The sequence below is a fragment of the Oryctolagus cuniculus genome, chromosome 3, assembly GCF_051225735.1.
Source record: "Oryctolagus cuniculus isolate XC-2025 breed Fujian yellow rabbit chromosome 3, ASM5122573v1, whole genome shotgun sequence".
NCBI classification, from domain to species: Eukaryota; Metazoa; Chordata; class Mammalia; order Lagomorpha; family Leporidae; genus Oryctolagus; species Oryctolagus cuniculus.
Genome location: NC_142869.1, coordinates 66,032,432 through 66,058,746, shown reverse-complemented (window position 1 = coordinate 66,058,746; position 26,315 = coordinate 66,032,432). Strand labels below are relative to the sequence as shown.

General features: G+C 49.7%; 1 long non-coding RNA gene across 1 annotated transcript; it reads right to left on the bottom strand.

The window, feature by feature from the left end:
• Positions 1-5,116: 5,116 nt before the first annotated feature.
• LOC149127363 (uncharacterized) lies at positions 5,117-20,691 on the bottom strand. The gene is made up of 3 exons (XR_016230785.1): positions 13,450-20,691; positions 6,725-6,787; positions 5,117-5,992 (listed from the first exon to the last, which is right to left on the bottom strand). It is a non-coding gene; the product is annotated as an uncharacterized LOC149127363 (long non-coding RNA).
• Between the last annotated feature and the right edge of the window lie 5,624 nt (positions 20,692-26,315).

Here is a 26,315-nt window from a genome sequence, read left to right as displayed (position 1 = left end):
GTACAGATATGCTTGTGAAGAGAAAACTATTGTTCATTTTACTTCCAAAAAATTTCTCCTCTGGGGGCTGATGCTGTGGCATGGCAAGTTAAACTGCCACCTGTGAGGCCAGCATCCCAAATGGGCTCTGGTTCAAGTCCTGGCTGCTCTACTTCCCATCCAGCTCCCTGCTAATGGTCTGGGAAAGCAGCAGAAGATGGCCCAAGTCCTTGGGCCCTTGCACCTGCGTGGGAGACCTGGAGGAAGCTCCTGGCTCTTGGCTTTGGCCTGGCCCAGTACTGGCTATTGCAGCCATTCGGGGAGTGAACCAGCAGATGGAAGACCTCTCTCTCGCTCTCAAATAAAAAAAATAAATAATCTTTTTAAAAGCCTGAAATATCTTCTCTGATCTATGGATGTGGCACATGCAAGTGCTGGATTTGCACCTTTCTCTCCCTTCTGCAATCCAGACTACAACAGGTGCCGCCACGTTCATGCCCACATAACCTCACCCTCTACTGGAGCTGCCTGGCAGGGCACAGGCTGGGCGGCGACCTGTGTTGGACCATTCAGAGTTACCTTCTGAGGAGGAGGCTGTAATGTGTAAGTTAGACATTGCTGGAAACAACCTTTGACCTCATGGACTAAGAACTGAGAAAACGGGCCAGAGTGAGGGTGATACATGTAAGAAATGGATGAGAGGCTGGCGCAGCAGGTAGAGCTGTTGCCTGCAGTGCCGGTATCTCATAAGGGCGTCGGTTCAAGTTCCAGCTGCTGCATTTCCGATCCAGCTCTCTGCTATGGCCTGGGAAAGCAGTAGAAGATGGCTCAAGTCCTTGGGCCCCTGCACCTGCATGGGAGACCTGGAAGAAGCTCCTGGTTCCTGGCTTCAGATCAGCCCAGCCTTGGCCGTTGTGGACGTTTGGAGAATGAACCAATGGATGGAAGACCTCTCTCTCTGTCTGTCTCTCTGTCTCTACCTCTCTGTAACTTTGACTTTGAAATAAATAAATAAATCTTAAAAAAAAAAAAAATAGATGAGAGCGAGCCCTGCAGCATCCAAGCATCTGGTTTCCCTGATCCTGAGACCTGGGGGAGCCTGAGCTTCCTTCAGGTCCTGGCGGTGGAGCTGACGCCGCCAGCTCCTCCCTGTCATATTGAACGCACCCAGCCCCTAGATACCAACCATATCTGTGGCTGATGGCTCACAGCTGAGTCACTGCCCAGGAACTGCCCTTGGACTGAGCGGCGGAGACCACCATCACACACGTTTTGGGGACAGCCTACATCCAATGACTGGCTGACACGCCGTGTAAAGGCTGCGCCCCTCGTCTCCACAGTGAACTCCAGCGCTGCGGCGGGATTGACTGCAGCATCAGGTACAACTGCAGCCCTGCTCCTCACAGCCCTACAGGTGCTGATTCCTAGAGCGCTGCCTGTGAGTGCAAAGCCCCGCCTCCATCCAGTTCTGGGGAGCCCAGCGTCAGGTGGGTGGGGCGGAGCTGTCCAGCTGCTGCAAATACTGCATTCCGCCTTTCTTCCTCTGTAACATGCCTTGTAATGTATCGCAATAAATCACTCCACCACCATTACTCAAGCTAGCCAAGAGGCCTCTTCTTACTTGCAGTTGGAAGTAGTCTAACTAATAAGTTATTTACTTATGACACATTTCTTGCAGTAACATGGATGTGACCCAAGAGATACACATTTTGCAGTTTGGATCCCTACTGCCACTTCACGCTTCAGAAATGCTGCCCTGATGTACTTTCTCATCCGCAGTACAGGAAAGCGACTGTCTTCCAGTGCGATGTTTGAATGCGGTTTGTCCCCACCAACACCATGCTGAGGCCTGGCACCCAGCGCTGCAGTGTGCAGGGGTGCTCAGGCCACAAAAACGTGCTTAGCCTGGCAACAGCCATCCCTGTGGCTCTCACTCTTGAGGGAATGGCGTGGTTCTCATGAGGATGCACTGTTGTTGATATTGTTGTTTAAAGGAGGATTTATTTATTTGAAAGGCAGAGTTACACAGAGAGAGAGAGAGAGAGAGAGAGAGAGGGAGGGAGGGAGAGGGAGGGGGAGAGAGGGGGAGGGGGAGAGAGAGAGTGTCTATCTGCTGGTTCACTCCCCAAGTGGCTGCAATGGCTGGAGCTGCGCTGATTGGAAGCCAAGAGCCAGGAGCTTCTTCTGGGTCTCCCGTGCAGGTGCAGGGGTCCAAAGACTTGGGCCACCCCCCACTGCTTTCCCAGGACATAGCAGAGCTAGATAGGAAGTGGAGCAGCCAGGTCTGGCGCCCATATGGGATGCGGCACTGCAGGCTGGGGCTTTAAGTCACTACAACACAGCGCTGGCCCCAAGACTGTGGGGTTAGAAAGTGAGCCAGGTGCCTCCTCGCATTTTCTCTCACACACGCTTCTCCTCGTACTTCCAGAACTGGGAGCCAAAATAAAGCTCCTTATAAATTACCCGGTCTCAGGTATTCTGTTATAGCAACAGAAAATCGAATAAGACAGCCAGGCTCTGCCCAACATCGGTGTTATCCCTTTTTACATACATTGAGTGCCTGCTGTGTGCCTGGCTGGGGACAAAGCCAGAGATAAATTCCTGCCTTCCCAGAGCAAAGAGGTGAAGGGAGACAGTACAAAGGGAAGAGAGGAAACTGGCTTGCACACCAGAAGGGAGTGAGTGCTGGGAAGACGGATGACTCCTGGGGTGGGGAGAGGCAGGCGGTGCAGGGGCAAGGGGTGCCCTCACTGGGAAGGGGGCTGTTCAACAGAGCCTGGAAGGCAGGAAAAGGGCGAGGCATGAAAATATCTGGAGGGAAGTGCATTTCGGCACAGGGAACAGCAAGGACCAGGTCCTGGAGGCTGGAGCATGCCTCTTGTGTTCAGCAATGAGGCAGGGGTGGAGGGGGCGAGCAAGGGGGGTAGGCGGTGCTCCTGCGGCCTGCGGCTTTCCCCAGGTGAGATGCAGAGCCTTGGAGGGACCTGAGGAGAGGAGTGATGTGCTATCTGTGGTGCCCCTGTGGGTGTTTGGCCTGGCGGTAAGGTTCACGTTCCAGATCGAAGTTCCTGGAGCCCACTCCCCATTCCAGCTTCCTGCTGATGCGCACCCTGGGAAGCAGCAGGTCATGGCTCAAATACTGGGGTTCCTGCCACCCACACGGGGGCCTGGATTGAGTTCCTGACTCCCGGCTTCTGCCCAGGCCAGTACCAACCGTTGTGGGCATTTGGGGAGTGAATCAGAGGATGAGAGATCTCTGCCTGATTGTGTCTCTGCACGGTGGGGCGGGGGTGGTGTGGATGGGGAGGGAGAAAGAAAAGAAAAAGAAAAGGTGCCCCCTGGTGGCTGAGTTAAGAAAAGGCTACATAGTGAAAGTGAAGTTGGAAGTTGGAAATCCTAATGGCTGACTTTGCCCATCCACTAGGCCTAAAATAGTATTTCCTTTTTGTTTGTTTTGCATTTGAATATTTTACATATAAATTGGCTGCTTCTATTTCTTCTATTGGGAAGGACCTATTGTTGCTGAGTTCCCTACCTCTCCTTATGGATTTTCAATGATATTAAGAAAGTAGTGGTTTTTGTCTATCATACGGGTGTAGTTCTCTATCCCCAGTTGTCCTTTTAGTTTTGCATGTTTGTTATATTTTAAGATAAATAAAAATTTAATCACTATGAGAATTTTTGTAATTAAAAAACCCCTCATCTTCAGGGATTCTGTGATGTACTTACAGAAATTATTTTGCCAGATGATTACTTCAGTCTAGGCTTTTTCATCTGCAAGAAAAGAAGTTGGCTTAATTTCAGAGAAATTCATTAAATATATGGGACTTAGAAGCGGATCCCTGACATAGCAGGTTGAACCAGGCCACACGAGAGACTGGAACTAGGACCTGAAACCTGGCCTGGAATCAGAGCATCTTCTGCTCCCACTCCCCGGGTGCACCTGCGCTTCCTTCACTGCTTCTCTACGCCAGGTGCACTTCATTCTTCTCTCGTCACCCGGTAAGTGGTTTATTCCTACACATGGCTCCAGTGTGGCCACCCAGTTCTGCCACCACTGCCAGGTGGACTAGCACCTCTGTGCCCCAAGTACACTTTGTGGGAAGAGCAGCTGATGCCTGCAGGCCATCTGGTACCTTGGCCAGTCCAGTGCCTGCTGTCCCTCCCCGCCGCATGTGTGTGCTCTTGTGGGAATCACAGGACACCAGGGGCTGTGCTCAGAGCAGGTGGGGGCTCACGCTGAGCATGACTGATGAGGAACACAATCCACATGCATTTGTTTTCTTCTAGGATTGTTCTGGTTTTACACTTTCCATACACCTGAAATCAAGTAAGGTATACTTGAAAAACTCACTTTGTTATATTTTTTAAGATTTATTTATTTGAGAGGCAGAGTTACAGACAGAATGAGAGACAGAATGAGAAGTCTTCCATCCACTGGTTCACTCCGCAAATGGCCACTACAGCCAGAGCTGGGCTGATCTGAAGCCAGGAGCCAGGAGCCTCTTCTGGGTCTCCCGTGCAGGTGCAGGGGCCCAAGGCCTTGGGCCATCTTCTACTGCGTTCCCAGGCCATAGCAGAAGCTGGATCAGAAGAGGAGCAGCCGGGACTTGAATCACTGCCCATATGGGATGCCGGAACTGAAGGCAAGTGGCTTTAACTGCTACACCACAGTGCTGACCCCTAAATTATATTTTATCACAAAAGTACGCAGTTGTCCCAAAAATTTAATAGAAAAAAATATTGAACTTATGCCCAAATTGCTATTGAAATAATCCAGATGTCTTACACTTGGATTGTTTAAAATAGTTGGACAACCATTGCTATTCAAATAATGCTGATCTGATTGTTGGAGATGTCTCTCGGTCTTATGTTCTGTTGTTGTTCCTCCCTTTTGTTGTTAAGAAAAGGATCAAAAAGACAAAAAGCTAAAGGATAGAATCAGAAAAACAGAATTTATCAGTGCAAGGGGGATGGGCGTCACGGCAAGGCCGCCGTGTTCCTGAAACCCTCATCCAGACATGGTGAAGAAGCCGAGCTCAGTCTTAGGCTGAACAAGTCTTGGGCTTCTGAGGTGTCTGATCGTGGTCATCACTGCACAATGTACCTGTACCAAGTCATCATGCTGTACCCTTGACCATAAACATGTTTCTCTGTCAAATAAACACTTAAAGAAAATCCCCCAGGGAGGCGGAGCAAGACCAGTTGAGGACGACACACCAGTGATCCCCTTCCCGCAGGGACATCGCTTTGATTGGCTTCTCAGGCGCCAGGCCCCCTCTCACCAGGAAGCCAGATGACAGACCGCAGTGCCTGGTTCAGAAAGGCACCCTGGGGAAGGCGGGAAGGAAAGAGCTGTTGCGTCACCCCTCCCCCAGCTCCAAGCACCACTTCATGCTGTCCACGTGGTAGGGGGAGAGGGAACTGACTTCAGGCCTGAAACCCTGTGCCAGGCGCTACTGCAAAACCTAATGACAGACAGGGCCCCACGGCTCCTGTCTCTTCAAGTGGCCAAGGATAACATTCACTGCTCCCCCAACCTCTGGCAGAGGAGCGAGACTCCAGCCACTGGACAGCAGGATAGGAAAGGCAGCACAGGACTTTGCCTTGGAGCTCAAGGCTGAGCCTCTAGTAAGAACTAGCGCTAGATAAAGCTCCAAGGCCTCCGACTTCATTCAGGTCAGGGCTCTTAGGTAGAGCCTCTAGCAGTTTATTCTCAATATAACTGCGGATCTGGGACTAGCCTGGGATACGGGCACCCTCTAGTGCTGAAATAGGGACAACGCACCAACAGCCAACTTGCAGCAAACCTCTACTTAGTGCTCCATCTAGTGGCAGCATGGTGGAAGTGTCCACAAACGCCATGGAAACAAGAGGACGGCTTAGAATTTCTGGGAGGCAAGCACAAATACAGCAATATTACAAAGACTGGAAAAAGTTGCCAGTTCTTCAGTGCTCACATGACATCACATGCCGACAAGCATCAGGAGCTTTCAGGAAACCATGAGCTCACCTAGTGAACAAAGTAAAGTGCCAGTGAGTTTCAGAGAAATAATTCCTTACTCTCAACACAGAGACTTAACAGAGATGGAAGTATTTTAAAAATAGCATATAGAAATCCTAGAGCTGAAAAGTACATTCAGTAAAATTGAAAAATATGATGGAAGCCACCAAAAACAGGAGAGTTCAAACAGAAGAAATAATTAGTAAGCTTGAAGACAGCTTGAAAATACAGTCAGAGGAGATGAAAGAATAAAGAGGAATGAAAAAGCTCCAGGGAGGTTTAGAACAACATTACAGGAGCAGATATCTGAGTTGTCCGGGCTCAGGGGGAGTGGAGAAGGTGAAGGGGTAGAGCGTGTATTAGGAGAGATCATAACCAAACACTTCCCATGCCTGGAACAAGACTCAGATATCCAGATGCAGGGAGATCAGAGCGACCGGGCAGAGTCCACTCAGCCAAGTCCACCCGGAGACACAGAATGGAGATCCGTAAGGTGGAAGACAGAGAGGATTCTCAAAGCTGCAAGAGAAAAGAAGCAAAGGATACAGGCGGGTGCCCCAGCTCCCTGATGCAGACAGCTCAGCAGAAAGTTTTCCAGGTAGGAAAGCATGGGACGGAATTTCCACAATACTGTATGAAAGAAAAAAAAAACCTGCCAACCGAGAAGGCCAGCAAAGCGGTCCTTCAGATTTGAGCAAGAGATAGGGACATTTCCAGACAAACACAATTTAGAAAACTTACCAACACCAGACCTGTCCTACAAGACATGTGAAAGGAAGTTCTTCAAACTGAAGGACACACAGCCTAGCAGAAAGAACATAAGAGAAGGTAGAAAACTCACCCAATAGCCTAGAAATAATCCCAAGCACCTATAGTCCACTGATCTTAGCAAATGTGCTAAGAACACACGTTGGAGAAAAGGTGGTCTTTTCAATAAATGGTGCTTGGAAAATTGGCTGTCCACATGCAGACAAATAGAACCAGACCCCTGTCTTTCACCATGTACAAACCTCAACTCATGGATCGAGGGGTTAAGCTGCCCCCTGGGTGCTCACATCCTGTACCGGAGCACCTGGGCTTGAGTCCTGGTTCCACTCCTGATCCAGCTCCATGTGAACGCACAGTGGGGGAGGCAGCAGGTGATGGCTCAAGTAGTCGGGTTCCTGACACCCACATGAAGACCCAGACGGAGTTCCCAGCTCCTGGCTTCAACTCTAGCTGTTGTGGGCATTTGGGGAGTGAACCAGCAGATGGAAAATCTCTGTCTTTCATGGCTGGTGCTGTGGCTCGCACCACGGCTCACTAGGCTAATCCTCCACCTGCGGCGCCGGCACCCCAAGTTCTAGTACCGGTTAGGGAGCTGCGTTCTGTCCAGGTTGCTCCTCTTCCAGGCCAGCTCTCTGCTGTGGCCCGGGAGTGCAGTGGAGGATGGCCCAAGTGCTTGGGCCCCTGTACCCGCATAGGAGACCTGGAGGAAGCACCTGGCTCCTGGCTTTGGATTGGTGCGGCGCCGGGGGTGGGGGGTCAACCAACAGAAGGAAGACCTTTCTTTCTGTCTCTCTCTCAGTGTCTAACTCTACCTGTCCAAAACAAACAAACAAACAAACAAACAAAAACAACAACTCTGTCTTTCAGACAAAATAGATAAAATAAAAAAAAATTAGCAATACTTAATAATTCCCTCAATAGATAAGCAAAACTTTCTGTGTGATGTAAACCATGTAGTATATATAAGAAAGCTCGCCATACCTGTGATGCAATTTCCAAGAAAGAACGGAATATAGGGTAGTGGCTGGCAGAGGAGGGAGGTTATGATCTCTTTTCCAGTTCTTTAGTGGAGAACTTGCAGAGAACATTTTTAGCAGTTTTTTAAGAGGTGCAATTCATTCATGATTAGTGGTACATAAACAGCACAATTTGATATATTAGACATAGGTCCACACCAGTGAAATATGATCACGGTCAAGACGATAAACATGCCTGCCATTTGGAAAGTTTTGTGTTCATTTGTAATTTCTGTCTCCAGCTGCTGCCAGAGCTTAGAAAACCACTGATCTCTCCATCACTATATGCTAGTTTAACAATTGATTAGTTTAATAATCTGATAATTAGGTTAGTTTGCCTTTTTAAGAATTTTATATAAATTGAATCATACCTTAATGTTTCTGTCTGACTTAATTCACTTAGCACAATTTTGATATTATCCATGCAATTCTGTGCATCAATATTCACAGCTGAGTGGTATTCCATTCTATAGCCATACTAACTTAACCATTTATATGTTTAAATTTTATTTGAGAATAGGGGAGAGAGAGAGACAGAGAGAGAGAGAAAGAGAAAGAGAGAAATCTTCCATCTGCTAATTCATTTCCCAAGTGTCTGCAACAGCCAGGGCTCGGCCAGGCCAAAGCCAAGAGTCCAGAATTCAATCCAGGTCTCCCATGTGGGTGGCAGGGACCCAGGTACTCACGCCATTATTGCTGCCTCTTGGGGTGCATTTGCAGGAGGTGGGATCACAAGCATAGCCAGGAATCGAACCTGCAATTTTTAAAGGGGATTCAGGTACCCTGAGGTGGAAAAGACAGCCCCCGCTAATAATTTTGTTGGGTACAGTTGAGATTGAGAAAGACCCTAATCGCTTTCAAGAACTGATACACTAACCCCGTCATTAACCCACTTACTAAGGTTAATTGCCCACTTTCCCTGAGAATTTGTTTTTTACTATTTAACCAGGCAAATACCCATACTCTGGCTCAAATAAATGGACATGAGATGGTTTACCAGAAGTTCATGTAACAGAGACCCAAGAAGCCTTGCGAAATCCATTTGGTTGTAGTTTTTCCTTGCAGTCCCCTCCCCTCGGCCCTGCTGACACATGTCCCCTCTGTCCCCTCTGCAAGTGGTGTCTTCCTAAATGAAGTCCTGGCCTTGCCCACAGAAGTGCTGCTCTCCAGCCAGGCTCAGGCTAAGCAGGCCCAAAGGAGCAAAAATGAATCCAGGATGAGAGCTCCTCTGCTTAGTTACTCCACACTGAAAGTGGCTTACTTTTTCTATTTATTTTTATTTTTATTTTTAGACAGGTAGCATTACAGAGAGAGAGAGAGAGAGAGAGAGAGAGAGAGAGAGAGAGAAAGGTCTTCCTTCCGTTGGTTCACTCTCCAAATGGCTGCTACAGCCAGCGCTGACGCTGAGCTGATCCGAAGCCAGGAGCCAAGTGCCTCCTTCTGGTCTCCCATGGGGTGCAGGGCCCAAGCACTTGGGCCATCCTCCACTGCACCCCCGGGCCACAGCAGAGAGCTGGCCTGGAAGAGGGGCAACCGGGATTAGAACCCGGTGCCCATATGGGATGCCGGCGCCGCAGGAGGAGGATTAACCAAGTGAGCCACAGTGCCAGCCCCTTACTTTTTCTTAAACTAAACCAAAAACTTCATCCTCACACACTTCTTCTTTTTTTTTTTTTTAACTTTTATTTAATAAATATAAATTTCCAAAGTACAACTTTTGGATTATAGCAGCTTTTTCCCCCCATAACCTCCCTCCCACCCACCCACAACCACCCCATCCCATTCACATCAAGATTCATTTTCAATACACAGACTGCTTCTTAATTTGTATTTATTTACATGTCATTGTGGAGGTGGGGTAGATCTTCCATCTGCTGGTAGACTCCTCAAATGCTCCCAACAGCCAGGGTTGGGCCAGGTCAAAACCAGGAGCCTGGAACTCAAACCAGGTCTCCCACGTGAATGTCAGGAACCCAGGAACGTGGGCCATGGCTGGCTCACACAGTGCACATGAGCAGGGAGCTGCATCAGAGGCAGAGAAGCTGGGATTCAGATGAGGCACCCTGATATGAGCTGTGGGTACCCAAAGCAGCAATCCAACCACTGTGGTGCCCACTCCTAACGTACATTCGTCATTTTTATATTCATTCTGTGAACCCAGAAAGCCTCACAGTTTTCCTTCTTTCCCTTTATTGCTTTTTATCATCAGAAAAACTAACACCAAAGCAAAAATTCTCCAGCATGGCTGAGCCCTCCTTGGGCCTCTGTTTGATTAAACAAGCGGCACTTAACTGAGAATTTCTATACAAGATATTTCTTTTACCCTACATATATATATACAGATATATACAGATATACATACATATATATATACATATATATATATATATACAGATATTTCAGTGTGGGCTATGTCTCATTATTTGAATCTGCAATGTACAAGAAATAGATATGGGAGGTACGGCACTATGGCGTAGTAGGCTAAGCCTCCACCTGCGGCACTGGCATCCCATATGGATGCCAGGTTCTAGTCCCAGCTGCTCCACTACTGATCCAGCTCTCTGCTATGGCCTGGGAAAGCAGCGGAAGATGGTCCCAGTGCTTGGATCCCTGCACACAAGTGGGAGACTGAAAGAAGCTCTTGGCTCCTGGCTTTGGATCAGCCCAGCTCCAGTCATTGTGGCCATTTGGGAAGTGAACCAGCAGATGGAAGACCTCTCACTCCATCTCTCCTTCTGTCTGTAACTCTGCTTCTCAAATAAATAAATAAAACCAAGAAAGCAAAAAGTGATATGCCATAGTGGTTAAAGTCACTGGTTAGGACATCTGCATCCCATATCAGAATGTCAAGTTCAAGTCCCAGAAAATTCCACTTCCAATCCAGCTTCCTGCTAGTGTGAACCCTAGGAGGCAGCAGATGATGGTTTAAGTACTTGGGTCCCTGTCACATGGGAAACCTGGATTAAATTCCAAGCTCCTGGGGGCCGGTACTGTGGCGTAGCGGGTAAAGTTGCTGCCTGTAGTGCTGGCATCCCATATGGGCACTGGTTCGATTCCCGGCTGTGCCACTTCTGATCTGGCTCTCTGCTATGGTCTGGGAAAGCAGTGGAAGATGGCCCAAGTCCTCCTTGGGCCCCTGCACCTTTGTGGAAGACTGGAAGAAGCTCCTGGCTCCTGGCTTTGGATCAGCGCAGCTCTGACTGTTGCAGCCAGTTGAGGAGTGAACCAGTGGAGAGAAGACCTCCCTCTCCCCCCTCCCCCTCCCCCTCCTTCTCCCTCTCCCTGTAACTCTGACTTTCAGTACATAAATAAATCTTTTAAAAAAATTTCAAGCTCCTGGCTTCAGCCTGACATAGCCTTGGCTATGAGGCATATAGAAATTCTCTCTGCTTTTCAAATAAAATGAAGCTAAATAAATAAATAAATAACGGCAAGTGAAAGTCATTTAGCAAAAATGGTTAAAAGACAATGTATGATCTCTCTGTCTCAATTTGAAAGACAGAGATACACGGCGGCAGCAGGGGTGGGGGTTCTATCTGCTGGTTCACTCCTCAGATGACTGAAACAGATGGAGCTGGGCTGATTCGAAGCCAGGAACCAGGAGCTTCTTCCAGGTTTCCCATGCACCTGGATGCAGGGGCCCAAGCATTTGGGCCATCTTTCACCGCTTTCCCAGGTACATTAGCAGGGAGCTGGATCAGAAGTGCAGCAGCAGGTCTCCAACAGGCGTCCAGATGGAAATGCTGGCACTGCAGGCAGTGGCTTTACCCACTATGCCACAACACCGGCCACCAGGTGGCTAGTTTTATAATTATGAAATGCTATTATTTTTTGAAAAGGCATAGTATCAGAGAGAGGGAAAGACAGACAGATGGATCTTCCTCAAATGGCGACAACAGCCAGATCAGGGCCAAACTGAGTCAGGGGCCAACAACTTTGCCTTGGTCTCCCACGTGGGCAGCAGTGACCAGAGACTTGGGCCATCTTCCTCTGCAGCCCCAGGTACCTCAGCAGGGAGCTGGAATGGAAACAGAGCAGCAGGACTTGAACTGACACTGCAGTGAGGGATGACAGAGTCACAAATGGCAGCTTAACCCACTGCAGTATAATGCCGGTCCCTATGACATGTTACCTTACAACATGTATCAGAGGCTGACCTGGCACACTGGGCTAAGCCACTGCCTGTGACACCCGCAACCCATATGAAAGCCAGCTCAAGTCCTGGCTGTTCTGCTCCCATCAAGCTCCCTGGCGATGCACCCGGGAGGCAGCAGGTGATGGCCCAAGTCTTTGGGTTCCTGCTGGATGGAGTTCTGGGCTCCTGGATTTGGCCTGGCCCAGCCTTGGCCATTGTGACCATTTAGGGAGTAAACCAGCAGATGGAAGATCTTGCTCTCTCTCTCCCTCTCCCTTTGACTTTCTGTTGCTCTGCCTCTCAAATAAATCAATCTTAAAATAAATAAATAAATAAATAAATGTATGAGGTTCCCGGATAGTAAGTGTTGGCTGGTATATCTCCCTGTGAGGCTCGTGGCAATTCTCTGACCGCAGAACGAGTGTGGCGAGTCTTCCCGGGCCTGCCTGCACACACAGCCTCTCAGGCCGGCCACAGCCCTAATCAGCTCCCTGGAAAGCCGACCGGGTCCATGTTTACTGGTACTACTTCACTGCGGGGTTAAAGGATTCTGGGTGATATCCCAGAGGGCCTGAATATCAAGACTGTCAGTCCAACCTGTGGCTCATTCATCAGAATTAGAGTTGTTCTACTAATGGGCTGCTTACCGCACACTTGCCGGCAACCCTGAGCCCAGGGGTTCCGCTAGTGTTTAATAAGCCACTGAACCTGTGCGGATCACCGCCTGGGGCTTTTCCCCTGAACGCGGCAAGCGGCTGTCACAGACTCCAACACGGAGTGTATCTGGATCCGGCTGGCAGTTATAAAAATCGTCCAAGCTCTACCCTTGAGGTCTGTGCATTTTACTGTACTTAATCTAGGCTAAAGTGTGCACGTGCACACACACACAGCCGAACTGAGAAAGTTGTTTAGGGCTCAGCTTGTCCTTTTGAATGGAGGTGGCCAGACGCAGGGGCTGCGGCCACAGCAGCGCTGTTGTCTAGCCAGCTGGTTCTATCGTGAACCTGCCGGGAAGGGCTATTCCCACCCACTGCTCAGCAAGGCAACCAGCCCGGGGCAAGGACCAAAGGATTCACCCTTACTGCTCAGTAAGAGTCAGTCCCCAAGCCACACCCTCCGCTCCTGGGCATCAAGCCTGGCTTATCTGAGCCTGCAAAGCCAACAGGAAGCCCTAAGGTGACACCAAAAGGGGCAGGTAGCAAGAGGCCCTGGTGCTTCAAGCTGGAGAAGGCAAGCATGAGAAATAAAGGCTGCAGAAATTACATTCAGCTGATCGGGAGCACGCGAAAGAGGCGACGCGGCCAAGCCATTAGGGACAACAACAACCAGCGCAGACCAACCAGCACCCTCTCCCCTGCTCACAGGTCCACGGAGCAGGCTGGTGAGCAGGAGGGAGGGAGGCCACACGGGCCAAGGGCCGAGCAGCCCTGTGTCCGCTGCTTTGGCCAACACCTGAGAGCCACGGTGTTGGCTGTGCGTGCAGTCTCAAAACCACGGCACGGCACAGAGGTTCTTCGCACGACCTTAATCAACAAAACAGCACTCACCGGTCTACGAGGGTCCCCTCCGGACGCTCCAAGATCTGCCTTTGTGTTGAACTCCCCGCTCCTCCACGCTCACCCCGCACCGGCTCCGCAGACATCACCCGTGTGCCCATTCTGCTGTTTGCCACCTGCTGGGAAATGCGCGCCCTGCGTGGCGCATGCTCAGTGAAGGGGAACTGGGAGGAGACCCGCACCAACAGGTGGACGCGGAGTCCCAGCCCTTGGCACTCGGGCGCACAGCGGCCCGGCAGCCCCCAAAGCCTCAGAGTGAGGGGGGTCTCTGCCTTTCTTCCCCACGACACATTTTCCAGGCCCAGCCTGCCCAGCTGAGATTTGAAATCGCCCCTCTGTGAATCAGTAGCAGTTCTGCTTCAGGCTGGGGAGCAAAGGGCGGCTGGCCCCGGCTCCTGGCCGGTTCTGCTTCTGCTGCTGCCACCTCACCAGGTTCTGTGTGGCGGATGCTTGCACGTTCCCTCGGCTATACCGAGCGTCTGAACCTCACTGCTATGTTGGGTGACTTCCACTGCAGCCCTGGTGGGCAAGCCTACCCCCCTCCCCCCACTGCAGAACCTGCAGCAACCAGAAAGCCCCTTTCTCCCCCCCACCCGGGGAGGGAGCATGGGGAGCATGGGACCTGGGCTCGGCCCACCAGAGGCTGCCACCTGTGACTTGAGCTCCTCAGCAATCAGGCGGGGATGCAGGCACCACGGAGAACTTACTCACAGGGATAACAGCGCAAGGTCTGATGATGGAGGAGTGAAAGTCCGGGGATGGGAAAACTCGCGGCAGCTCCCCAGCTGTCAGTCTCTTTGGATGACAGCTTTTGGAGCTTCCCAGAAAGATCCTGCGTGCTAATACTGCTCCTTAGTTCGGTGTCCCAGTTTCTAGGCTTGCCTCTCAGTGTAGACTAGATCTGGTTCTAACCCTGCACTCCTCTGTCTTCAGACACACAGGCCAGGCATGGAGGTGGATAGTAGAAGTGTGTCTATCAAGTGTCAGTAAGTGCAAGGACTTTGGGACTTTGTTTTCAGAAATGCTCCCGATGTGAAGCATTGGAATAGTATGGAGTGCTATAAGTCTTTTATTCATCTTAAAATGTTAATTATTTGAAAGGCAGATGGAGAGAGAAAGAGATCTCCCATCTGCTGGTTCACTTCTCTAACTACAGCTGGGGCTGGGCCAGACCAAAGCCAGGAGTTTGGAACTCAACCTGGGTCTCCCATGTAGGTGGTAGGGACTCAACTACTTGAGCCATCACCTGCTGCTTCCTGGGGTTGCACATTCACAGGAAGCTGGGATCAGGAGCGGAGCTGGGACTCAAACCGAGCCCCCCCCCCCCCGCCCCACCGTATGGAATGTGAATGTCCCAACTGGCGTCTCAACCATGGGCCAAACACCTGGTCGCAATCTGAAGTTTGATAATCACGGCCACTGTCATTTCCCCTTTGTCTCCGCCTGGAATTGCATGCTGTGTAGCTGGTAGTAAATTTTTAGGATACAAGGAGAGGCGTTCCATTGAAGGTTTATTTTCACTCTGAAGAGAAAAATCAATGATGGTTGTTTTCCTAAGGAGCTAAGGCATCACTATTAGCACAGGGCCCAGCTGGGGAAGGGGGGGAGGCTTCTTTGTTCGTGCAGGGTTGCTGGAATGGAGCCTTCTTCCTACTTGGTTTCTGGGCAGAGAGAGGGTGGCAGGGGACATAAGAAGGAAACCGTTGTCTCCTGATGCATGCACTGTGCTGAAACACGGTGAGCAGGGGGTAGCTGGGGAGCCATCGCCCAGGCTCTGGTTCACAGCAAGGGCTATCTTGGCGGGAATGAGTTGTTCCCAGCAGAAAGAGCCCCTCCCCCACAAAGTTCCTCCAAACTCCCACCAGTTCTGGAAACCAGTAGTTCAACTTGTAGAGATGCGTGTTTATCATCACTGTGTAGAACTAGATAGAATCACGTATTACTGAGTTGCAAGGGAGCCATTCCCTCTTTTTAAGGTTTATTTACTTATTTGAAAGGCAGAGAGAGAGGGAGAGGCAGAGAGAGGAATCATCCATCAACTGATTCACTCTCAAATGGCCACAATTGGCAGGGGCTGGACCAGGCAGAAACCAAGAGCTTGGAACTTCATCCAGGTCTCCCACGTAGGTGGCAGGAGTGCAAGTACTTGGATCATCTTCTGCGGCTTTCCCAGGCACATTAGCAGGGAGCTGGATTGGAAGAGGAGCTGCCAGAACTTGAACCAGTGCTCATATGGGATGCTGGCATTGCAGGCAGCAGTTTAACCCATTGTGCCGCAATGTCGGCCCAGGCAGCCAAGTTTTTAAATGGTGAATTTACATTCTGATTAGCTGCAATTACTCCATTCAATAGTCACTGAACATGTGTTGTGTCTGGTCTAGAGAATATGGGGAGTCAATAAAAAATTGTGGAATTACTAGGTGTAACCCATGCCTGGCTTTGGAAAACAGGCAGGTAAAGTAGTGTGAAGGTGGGACAGATGTTGCGGGTGCTATGGGGACACGCAGAGAGGCTTTCCAAATGGCTGTAGGTCACAGCTGCCACGCATGGTTCTGCAGGTTGAGCACTGCACACAATCTTAGTGACAAGCAGCCCTTAGAGAGATGCAGTGCAGGATCTGTGCAGCCACGCGTGGAGCTTGGTCAGGGAGGACTTCCTGGAGAAAGGGCCCTCTCAAATGAGAGCTCAGAAGGGGGCGACAATGCACCTCTCACATCTCTGCAAATCCCGCCCCCAACCAGGAATTGTGACCCGTATGGCCCGTTTTGCAAGTTCTTTCCTCAGTGGCTCATGGTTAACACTCTACGGTTCATTTTCCAAGTTTAATGCTCAGCGTTTGGAGGTGTAGCCAACACCCTGGGCTCATTCGAGGGCTTGGTTCTTACAGTAGAAGCTGCCTTGTCATTGCTACTCTCTCTACCACGGGCTTTCAAGTGTCTGTTTTGCAAGCCAAAACTGAGCAGCAACTTCTTCGATGTGGACTCTCCCCGTCAGGCCTCTGTAGGTCCCACACCTGGAAAACGGTTCCTGCTTGTTGGTTGTGGGCGAGGGGCAGAGGGAAAGAACGGAAATTGCATAAGGTACCATGAAAACAAGCTGCCGGCACGCAAGCCTAGCTCTGGGCGACCCTGGGAGAATTATTTTTTTAAAGATTTATTTAGTTATTTGAAAGTCAGAATTACACAGAGAGAGGAGAGGTAGAGAGAGAGAGAGAGAGAGAGAGAGAGAGAGAGAGAGATCTTCCCCAGATGGCCGCAACAGCCGGAACTGCACCAATCCAAAGCCAGGAGCCAGGAGCCCCCTCCGGGTCTCCCACGTGGATGCAGGGGCTCAAGCACTTGGGCCATCCCCTACTGCTTTCTCAGGCCATAGCAGAGAGCAGGATTGGAAGTGGAGCAGCCGGGACTAGAACTGGCGCCCATATGGGATGACGGCGCTTCAGGCCAGGGCGTTAACCCGCTGCACCACAGCGCCAGCCCTGAGAATTATTTTCATTGGCTCAGTGCCTCAGTGTTTCCATGTACAAAACAGAGGAGATAATGCGACCTGCTTTGGGAGTTTGTTGAGGGGAGGAGATGAGATCATTCGTGTAGAGTGTGCAGTACAACACGTGGCACACGGCTGAGGCACAGTTGCATCCCCAATGCATTCTGCCGCAAGGTGGAGGAGTATAAACGAACAATAAAGAACACAGTAAATACTCTGAACAACAAAGAGGTGGTTGTGTGTGTGGCAAGCACAGATGGCTTGTAGACACCCCCAACCTCTCATCTCATTACGCCACGGAAGTCGATGACATAGCCAGGAAGGGGTAAGTATTTGACTAAGTGGTTAAGCTAGCCATGTCCCACATCAGACTGAATGGTTGAGTCCTAGCCCTAGCTAGGGTTCCAGCTTCCTCCTAATGGGACTCTGAGGGGAGCGGGTGGGTGAGTCCCTGCTGTCCACATGGGAGACCTGGACTGAGTTCCTGTCTCCTGGTTTTGGTCCAGCCCAGCCCTATGCCACTGTGGGTAGTTGGGGAGTGACCCAGCATGTGAAAGCTGTCTGTTTCTGTCTCTCAAAAACAAACAAACAAATAACACAAAACAACAAAAACCACTGCAGGGAGAGTGTCCTGGGGTCAGAGGTCATCTCCAAGGCATGCCAGTGTGTAGTGGGCAAGCAGAGTAAGAGGAGCCTTCACAGGAGGCAAGGTGGTGATCAGCAGTGTGATCTGGTACAAGTCACCGCAGCAGGAGAGGAGCCCCCACGCGGAGCAGTTGCTGCACAGGGGCCTTGGAGAGGAGTCTGCACTCCACGTCTGAAGGAGCGCAGGGCGGGTGCGGCGCAGACAGCTTGCGAAAGAAGGCTGGCTGTGAAGAAGGAAACAGCGACAGGATCGTGTCTGCGCCGCTAGTCACAGTTTCACCAGAACCAGGGCGAAGTCAAGCCAACAAACCAAAACTCTGAGCCCTCTTTAACATTTTGCTACTAAACTTGCGGTGATCTGGTTAAATAAACCGACAGTGGACCAACCCCAGAAACTCTTCAAGACTGTCTTCTTCACTTTGGAAGTATTGTTAACCTCCACTAGGTGGTGTTTTGTTCATTTAATCTAATTTTGTTTCCTGCGTCAGAAGGAAATACATGGAAAGTAAACAGGCGGCCTGCTGCACTTCAGTCTTAATATTTACTTTCTAAGTCCAATTTTCCAGCCGAGCTGCAGGATAAATGAAAAGTGCATTTCTCAAGTGTTCTACCTTGTTCTTTTTGTCTTTAAGTGAGATGGAAATGTGTACGTATTTCTTTTTTTCCCTTTAGAAAGTCAGGAGATTAGAATGAGCAAGAGGCAAGTCTTACATAACAAAGCAGTATGAATGTTTGCCTGCCCAAGACATAATTTATTTGTAATTCTTGCACTGCTCTCTTAACATGAAAATGTCATGCTTGACAAATCAAAATATTTTAAAAACTAAAGCTGCTGACTGCATTAGTTGGCATTTTGTGACTATGATTACATTTTTAAGCCAAGTTACTTATTTAAGAAAGAGGTTCGTCTAATTGCACAGTGTTGGAGGCTCAGAGTCCAAGGTCATGTGCGCCATTGGTTCAGTCGCTGTGCGCGTGGAGGATCATATGGTGAGCCAGGAACAGGGAGAGAGGGGGGCCACACCCTCTCGGGAGGACCTCTCGGCACACCCGATGACCTGAGGACCTCTCACTGGGGCTCCCTCCTAGACACCAGTTACATCAAGCCTCCACCTTCTCAGCACAACCAACTCAGATGTCCTTGGGGGTGGGGTGTCTATATGAGTTCAGGAGGCCAGTCTTGTTCAACCTATAGTACTTACTTACCTTTTATATCTCCTTATTTAACAGTTCCTACTATTCCTATGCTAGATACATCAAGTCTTCTGCAAGTTCATTTAATAAAATCCTTTTGTTAAAAAATAAAATTGGAGGCAGGTGTTGTGGTGCAGCGGGGTAAGCTACTGTCTAGGATGCCCGCATCCCACACCAGAGTGCCTGGGACCCAGTCCCATCTCCTCTTCCTATCCGGGAGGCAGCAGTGCCTTTAGTTCTCATCCTGGGCTTTCCACCCTCTTGGGAGACGCATATGGAGTTCCTGGTTCCTGGATTTGGCCTGGCCTGGACCTGGCTGTTGGGGGAGTAAACCTGCAGCTCTCTCTGTCACTTTCACATAAATAAATAAATAAATAAAAACTTGAAAAAACCCCAAATGACCTAATTTGGATCACTTTTGAAAGCACCCTCAGTTGATCTAACAACTATTTAAATAAATCCATTTTCCTCTCATTAAGATACAAAGTAAGATTTCATGTATTAATCCAAAGCCTTCCTTTCCCTCTGTGTTCAACCTGGACTTGAACCTACCTCTGCTACTGTGAGCTCATGGTTTCCACGCAATGAACCAGAATTCCGTGACTTGCCTGACCCAGTGGAGGCTGGACAATGCACCCGTGCCAGTCATTCAGCGGTTGCCTCTTACATCCATTTCCACTTTTGATGATGGAGCTGGGGCTCTACAAACGGCAAGGAACAAGGGTGTCGGTTGCTTCTCCCACATTTTCTGGCTGTACCTTTCACAAGGCCCCAGCCACGGGCCTGCACCCCAGAAGCATCATTTATTCCTGTCTTCGGCTTTCCTTGGCACTGCCCGCACTAGCCTCTCCTCCCTCATTTCCGCAGTCTGCTCTGTGGGACCCTGGCTCTGGGCCTCTAGGTTCTCCAACGTCAGTCTCTTCTCTTTGTTCCCCAGCTCCAGGAACTGTCGCTACTTCCTGCAGTTGGTACCCCTGTTCTACTTCAATGTGCCCGCTTCAATTTTTCAGTCTTCGAACATCTGCTAACCGAATTACCTGTATTAATTTCTTTATTTAAATACCTGCTATGGTTTCTGTTCCTCTGCATGAATGGTAATCAGTCTGTGGCTGGGTGGCCAAGTGCCGCTAAGAATTCTACTGCTATATGGCAGGGGAGAATGGATACTGGGGACAGCTACCAGTAATCAGAACCGAGAGAAAACGCCAGTATGATGTCATTCTCCCCATACACACACCACACTGTTCCAGGTTTGCTGAAATCACCTTGAACTTCTGTCCCACATCAATTTTTGGACTTCATGCCTTTCACATTTTAAGCATTCTTTGAACAGTTCCACTTAAGCCCATAGTACCGAATCAATCATTATTCAGACCCTCCTCCTTCTACCACTCAAATCTTTTCTATACTACAAACTAGAATTTATCTCTGATATTGGTGGTGACAAAGCCCAAAAACCTTTGTGTGATGAAGTATACGGACTGAATCACGTAGTACAGAACAGTCTTAAGTTTCATGGCTTCAAGCTGCCCTTGATTAGAAATAGGCCCGGGTGCCGGCGCCGCGGCTCACTAGGCTAATCCTCTGCCTAGCGGCGCCGGCACACCGGGTTCTAGTCCCGGTTGGGGCGCCGGATTCTGTCCCGGTTGCCCCTCTTCCAGGCCAGCCCTCTGCTGTGGCCAGGGAGTGCAGTGGAGGATGGCCCAAGTGCTTGGGCCCTGCACCCCATGGGAGACCAGGAAAAGCACCTGGTTCCTGGCTCCTGCCATCGGATCAGCGTAGTGCGCCGGCTGCAGCGCGCAGGCCGCGGTAGCCATTGGAGGGTGAACCAATGGCAAAGGAAGACCTTTCTCTCTGTCTCTCTCTCTCACTGTCCACTCTGCCTGTCAAAAAAAAAAAAAAAAAAAAAAAAAAAAAAAAAAAAAGAAATAGGCCCGGGTAAGAGACACTAATGCAGTGATCCAGACTTAATAGATATGGAAAGATATGTTTAGGGACTTAATGGAAAGACATGTTTAGGGACAAATATCGGGTGTGCTTATTGGCTCATGAAACTGTCTTGGAAACCATAAGCCAACACTAAAAGGCCTTCAGCAGAATGAAGCAAACCCTGGCCACCGAACTTGCCTGGGTAGGAAGGAGGCTGTGAACCCGGGGATGCAAAGAGAGCATGATTTCCAGTGCCCACCATATATGGGGGCCAAGAATGGTAATGAACCTGGAAGAGTCACAGGAAAGGTGCCCGGGGCCTCAAAGGTACAGGAATGTCAGCAACGCATGAAACTCCCCAACTGCCAGAAAGAGGTCCTCACAATGCCTGTTCCACCAGCCTTCCTACTTGCCACTAGCCGGCGACGGCCGCGTGTCCTCCGTCAGTCCGTCTTCTGAGGGAAGCTCCTTTTGGAGCTATCCTGATGGTGATACGCAATGGCACCCTGGGCGCGCTGTGGGCAGGGGTCAGGGAAGACGACTGCTGTGAGTGCCCATGTCAGCAGGTCACCGAGAGCCGCACACGGGGGAGTCAGTGCTTCGGTCCTGGACTTCCAGCTAGATGCAGTAACTTGCTGATGAGGCTCTGGGGCATGCTCGGTGGGGGAAGAAGCTGCAATATGTGGTGGCTAGAGGGTGGACAGTGGTGAACACGACCACCTCTCATCAAAGACCGGCAAGTAAGCAGGTCACGAGGGGGAGTCTCCCTGCCTCCCTGACGTGAACACACTGCAAGAAGGTGGGGCCCTCACCTGAACCCAAGCATTCTGGCAGCCTGACCTCAAGACTTCCTCGCCTCCAGAACTGTAAGGAGTAAATTCCTGTTGTTTAAGCCACCTGCTCCGTGTTTTTTTTTTTTTTTAGATGTAGAGTTACAGTGAGAGAGAAAGACAGAGAGAAAGGTCTTCCATCCGTTGGTTTACTCTCCAAATGGCTGCAACGGCTGGCGCTGTGCCAATCTGAAGCCAGGAAGCCAGGTGCTTCTTCTGGGTCTCCCACGTGGGTGCAGGGACCCAAGGACTTGGGCCATCTTCTACTGCTTTTCCAGGCCACAGCAGAGAGCTGGACTGGAAGAGGAGCAGCCAGAACTAGAACTGGTGCCCGCATGGGATGCCGGTGCCACAGGTGGAGGATTAACCCACTGTGCCGGCCCTGATCCATGGTATTTTTGTCTAAGACATCTAGGTTGCAACTCACTGGTTACTGCAATGCTCGCTAGCCAGTCTTCCTACTTCTGTGAAGCACCCCTCTCCTCGGGTCTCTTTTCTGAAGCAGTCAATAGTTACTGCTTTCTAGTCTGAACTGGCGTTTAAGGCCCTCCACAGTCTAGCCGTATTCTAGCTATGCAATCTCATTTCTTACTCCTAACATGCTTCCTCCTGTCTCCCCACTGTCATATGAGCAGAATATATTCAGTTATCCAAACTCTAACTCTTCTCTTTGTTTTCTTTCGACCCCAAATCCATTCATAATTTAAGGTGAAGCTCAAATATAATATGGCCCGCCTTGCGGCGCCGGCACACCAGGTTCTAGTCCCGGTCGGGGCGCCGGATTCTGTCCTGGTTGCCCCTCTTCCAGGCCAGCTCTCTGCTGTGGCCAGGGAGTACAGTGGAGGATGGCCCAAGTGCTTGGGCCCTACTCCCCATGGGAGACCAGGATAAGTACCTGGCTCCTGCCATCGGATCAGCGCAGTGCGCTGGCGGCAGCGGCCATTGGAGGGTGAACCAACGGCAAAAGGAAGACCTTTCTCTCTGTCTCTCTCTCTCACTGTCCACTCTGCCTGTCAAAAAATAAAAAAAAATAAAAAAATATATAATATGGCTTATTTCCTACTTTCCTGAACTTAGAAGACCTATGTCATAACTTGTTAGGCTGTAATTTTTTTTTCCTGCCAGAAGTGCTAACAAATATGCTATCTATCCAAGTAGCTCCTACTTGGTCTTTATTCTCACCATAGTCCCTACTGTGACACCTCAGCACACAGTAGGTGCTGAAGTAGATATTTACTGACCAAATTCTTCATCTTCATGGCCTTTTAGTGGATCAATACTTCATAAGTACCTTCATCAGTAAGAGAATTGGGCAACTGAAATTAATTTATTTTTTATGGGTTAAGAATGCTGGTCAAAGATTTACTGGAGGAAAATTTTAAGCATGAGGCTAAAATCTTTAAATTATAAATGATTTTTAATTATACATGCCTGTGCCCTTCTAGATAGTTACAACAGGCATACAAATCTATTTTATGTAAGTTCTTAAATTATTGATCAATGTCATTTTCAAAAATAGCTTCCTCCTTTTTGAGGCACTTATAAAGCTTCTTCAGACAAACACTGTATGGGTCAGTTTCCTGTTACTTGCACCGAGATGCCCAGGAGAAGCTACTTAGGAAGGAGGGTGTGTTTCAGCTCACAGTTCGGAGGTTCATAATTAGTCTGGCATCTGAGGGTGGAGGCTGGCGATGGTGGAACACATGGGAGGACGAGCACAGGGTGAGCCAGGAAGCAGAGACACAAGCAGCACGCTCTGCCTTCCTGGCAGTGTGGCTCTCTTTATACAGCCACCATGGTTTGCTCACGGGTGCCCCACCCCAACAACCTAATTCACTCTCATCACTTTCCAGGGCCCTACCTTCAGATACCATAGTTCCGTCCTTAATCCATTAGGACTGCAACATATGGCCTTTAGGGGATATCCAACATTGCTTTAAAAAGTCAAACTCTCATTCGAAGCTCCAGTCAAACCCTTCTAGCTGTGAATTCCTGCACAATCCAAAACAAAGTCACATACTTCCAAGATAAACTGGTGGGACAGGTACCAGGTATATATTTCCATTCCAAAAAAGGGGAAATATGGAAATAGCAAGGGCTAGTTCTGACAAAACCAGCCTGAAATCCCACAGGGCAAACGTTAAATCCTAAAGCTCCACATACAGCCTCCTGGGCACACTGTGTTGGGGGCTGGGCTGTCCTCCCAACAGCGTGGGAAGCCCTGTCCCTACTGCTTTGCTAGTGGCAGCCCAGCTACCATTCCCCTAGGTCAGTCTCATCTCCCCAGCTCCACTGGGTGTTGTGTGGTGGGGACCCTGTGTGATCACTCTTGACCTTACGTTTCCACTTGGCATTGCTGTGGCAGAGGCTTTTTCGCAATGACTCTGCCCTATGGCTTGTGTCTCTCTGGGTCCCTATTTTGTCTGAAACATCCTTTAAAACCTGGGAGGAGGCGGCCGCAGCTCTGTTGGTTCCTGCCCACTGCGGCCACACGCTGTTGCAGCTTTTGCAGGCTGGCCTAGCACATGGCTTGCAGCTTTCCTCAGTAAGTGTCTCAGGTGGCTGGCACCTCTGCATTTTTGGGGTTCATGTCAGCAGCTCCACTCCCACAGCTTCACTACATGTTGTTCCATGCGGAGGGTCCAACCCTGCAGCACGGCTCTGTCTGGCTTCCTTTTGAAATCTTGGGGAGAGCTGCCATTTTTTGCATTCTGTAGACCTGCAAAACTACCATCACACAGATGACACGAAGGTTTGCCACCAGCAGGGGTAAGCACTACTCTGCCTACAGCAGCCTCAGGGCACTTCGCTTATAAACCAGAATCCAGAGCTGGTGCTGAGGGAGCAGGGTGCCCTGGAGCTCAGTCCTGAAAGGAGCCCAGAACTCCATCTCGGTCTCCCACAGGAGTGCCAGGGACCTGAGCACTTGGGCCATCTGCTGCTGCCTTCCCAGGTGCAGCAGCAGGGAGTTGCATCAGAAGTGGAGTACCCAGGACTTGAACTGGCACTGTTGGATGATCTTTGAAACAAATGGCACTTCTGGGGTTCTGGGCTGTCTACGAGACCGGACATGCCTTTGGGACCTTTCTCTCATTGTCCAGTTACATACGGCTTTTACTTGTGCTAATCTCTTTAGCAAGAGGTTTCTCTGCCTCACTCTCCTGTCCTGAACACGCTGCTTCTTCTCTCCTTCCCCTGCCAGGCTGCGAATTTCCCCTGTCTTTCTGCTCTGCTCCTTTTCGCTCCTCTCACTGTAAAACTAACAGCTAAAACTAACAGCTGTCAATAACACCCATACTACTGGCTGACTTGCAGTCTTCTTTGCCTCCCAGTCTCAGGACACAGCTACAAAAAAGCCAAATTCTTTGCAACCATGTCCGCATTCCCACTAGAAGGCTGATTTCCATCGAAGACTCCATCAACAGAGCCTTTAGCGTCCACATCACTACCAGCATTCTGGTAAGCCCTCAGCACAATCACCCATAATGCTCTGCTTGCAGCATTCTGGCCTTTCTCTAATCTGCTCCTTCCAGACTCTTCCAACTGTGTCTGGTAAACCAATTCCAAAGGCTCCTCCCCATTTCCAGGTGCAGTCAATAGACAACCTCTCTTCTCTGGTACAGTTTTCTCTATCAGTCAGCTTTCTGTTCCTTCAACTAGAATACCTGAGAAGAGCTCCTTGGGGAGGAAGAGGTTTTTTCACTTATCACAGTCCAAGATCAGGTAGGTCTCACCAGTTCAGGCCCTTGGTGAGGCTGGAGGACGATGGCAGAACACATGCAGAGGGAGGGTCACATGGCGAGCCAGGAAGCAGACAGGGAGGCTCAATTTGGCCTTTACAATCAACCCTCTGAGGAACTGCTACCCCACCCCCCCGCCCCGCCACCGCACGCATTAACCAGTAACTTTAATCTATTAGCTGTTAATGCAAGACTTCAGGGGGGTGGTGTTGTGGCACACTGGGTTAAGTTGCCACCTGTGACACCAGCATCTTAAATAAGCAATGGTTTGAGAGTCCCAGCTGCTCCACTTCTGATCCAATTACCAGCTAATGTACCTGGAAAAGCAGCGGGAGATAGCCCAAGTACCTGGGCCCCTACTACCGATTCAAGTCCTGGCTACTCTGCTTCTGATCCAGCTAATGAGCCAGGAAAACCAGAGGAAGATGGCCCAAACACTTGGGCCCCTGTCACTGACGTGAGCGAATTGGGTGAAATTCTGGGCTCCTGGCTTCTGCCTGGCCCAGCCGTGGCTGTTGTGGACATTAGAAGAGTGAATCAGTAGATGGCTCTCCCTCTGTCTGTGACTCTGCCTTTCAAATCAACCAACCAACCAATCTTTAAAAAACAAGCAAAAAAATCTCTAAGATCTCCAGGACCAAGCCAACACATGGGCCTTTGGTGGCATACAAACTATAACAGAGAACACACCTGGTAATGGAAATGACAATGGAAGCATATCATTTTCCTTTTTGTCATCCCTGCACGGCGCCATGCTAATATCCTTCTCAGTGTATGTGCTGCTGATGCAAGCATACGTTCTTATTTTCAAAATGGTATCTAATGTTACCTTGCAACAAATCTACTCTAGTCCATAAAGAATTGCAGCCTTATTTGAATTGGACATCAGCGTCAGGGAGAAGATCCGAAGAGCTTTGTTTGCAGTAAGTTAACAGGCTACTGACATGGTTACCTCTGATTCAGCAGATTGCCTCATGGTGCTGGAAGTCACCGCAGAAATCACTAGTTGCATTGAATAAATTAAGAGATAACA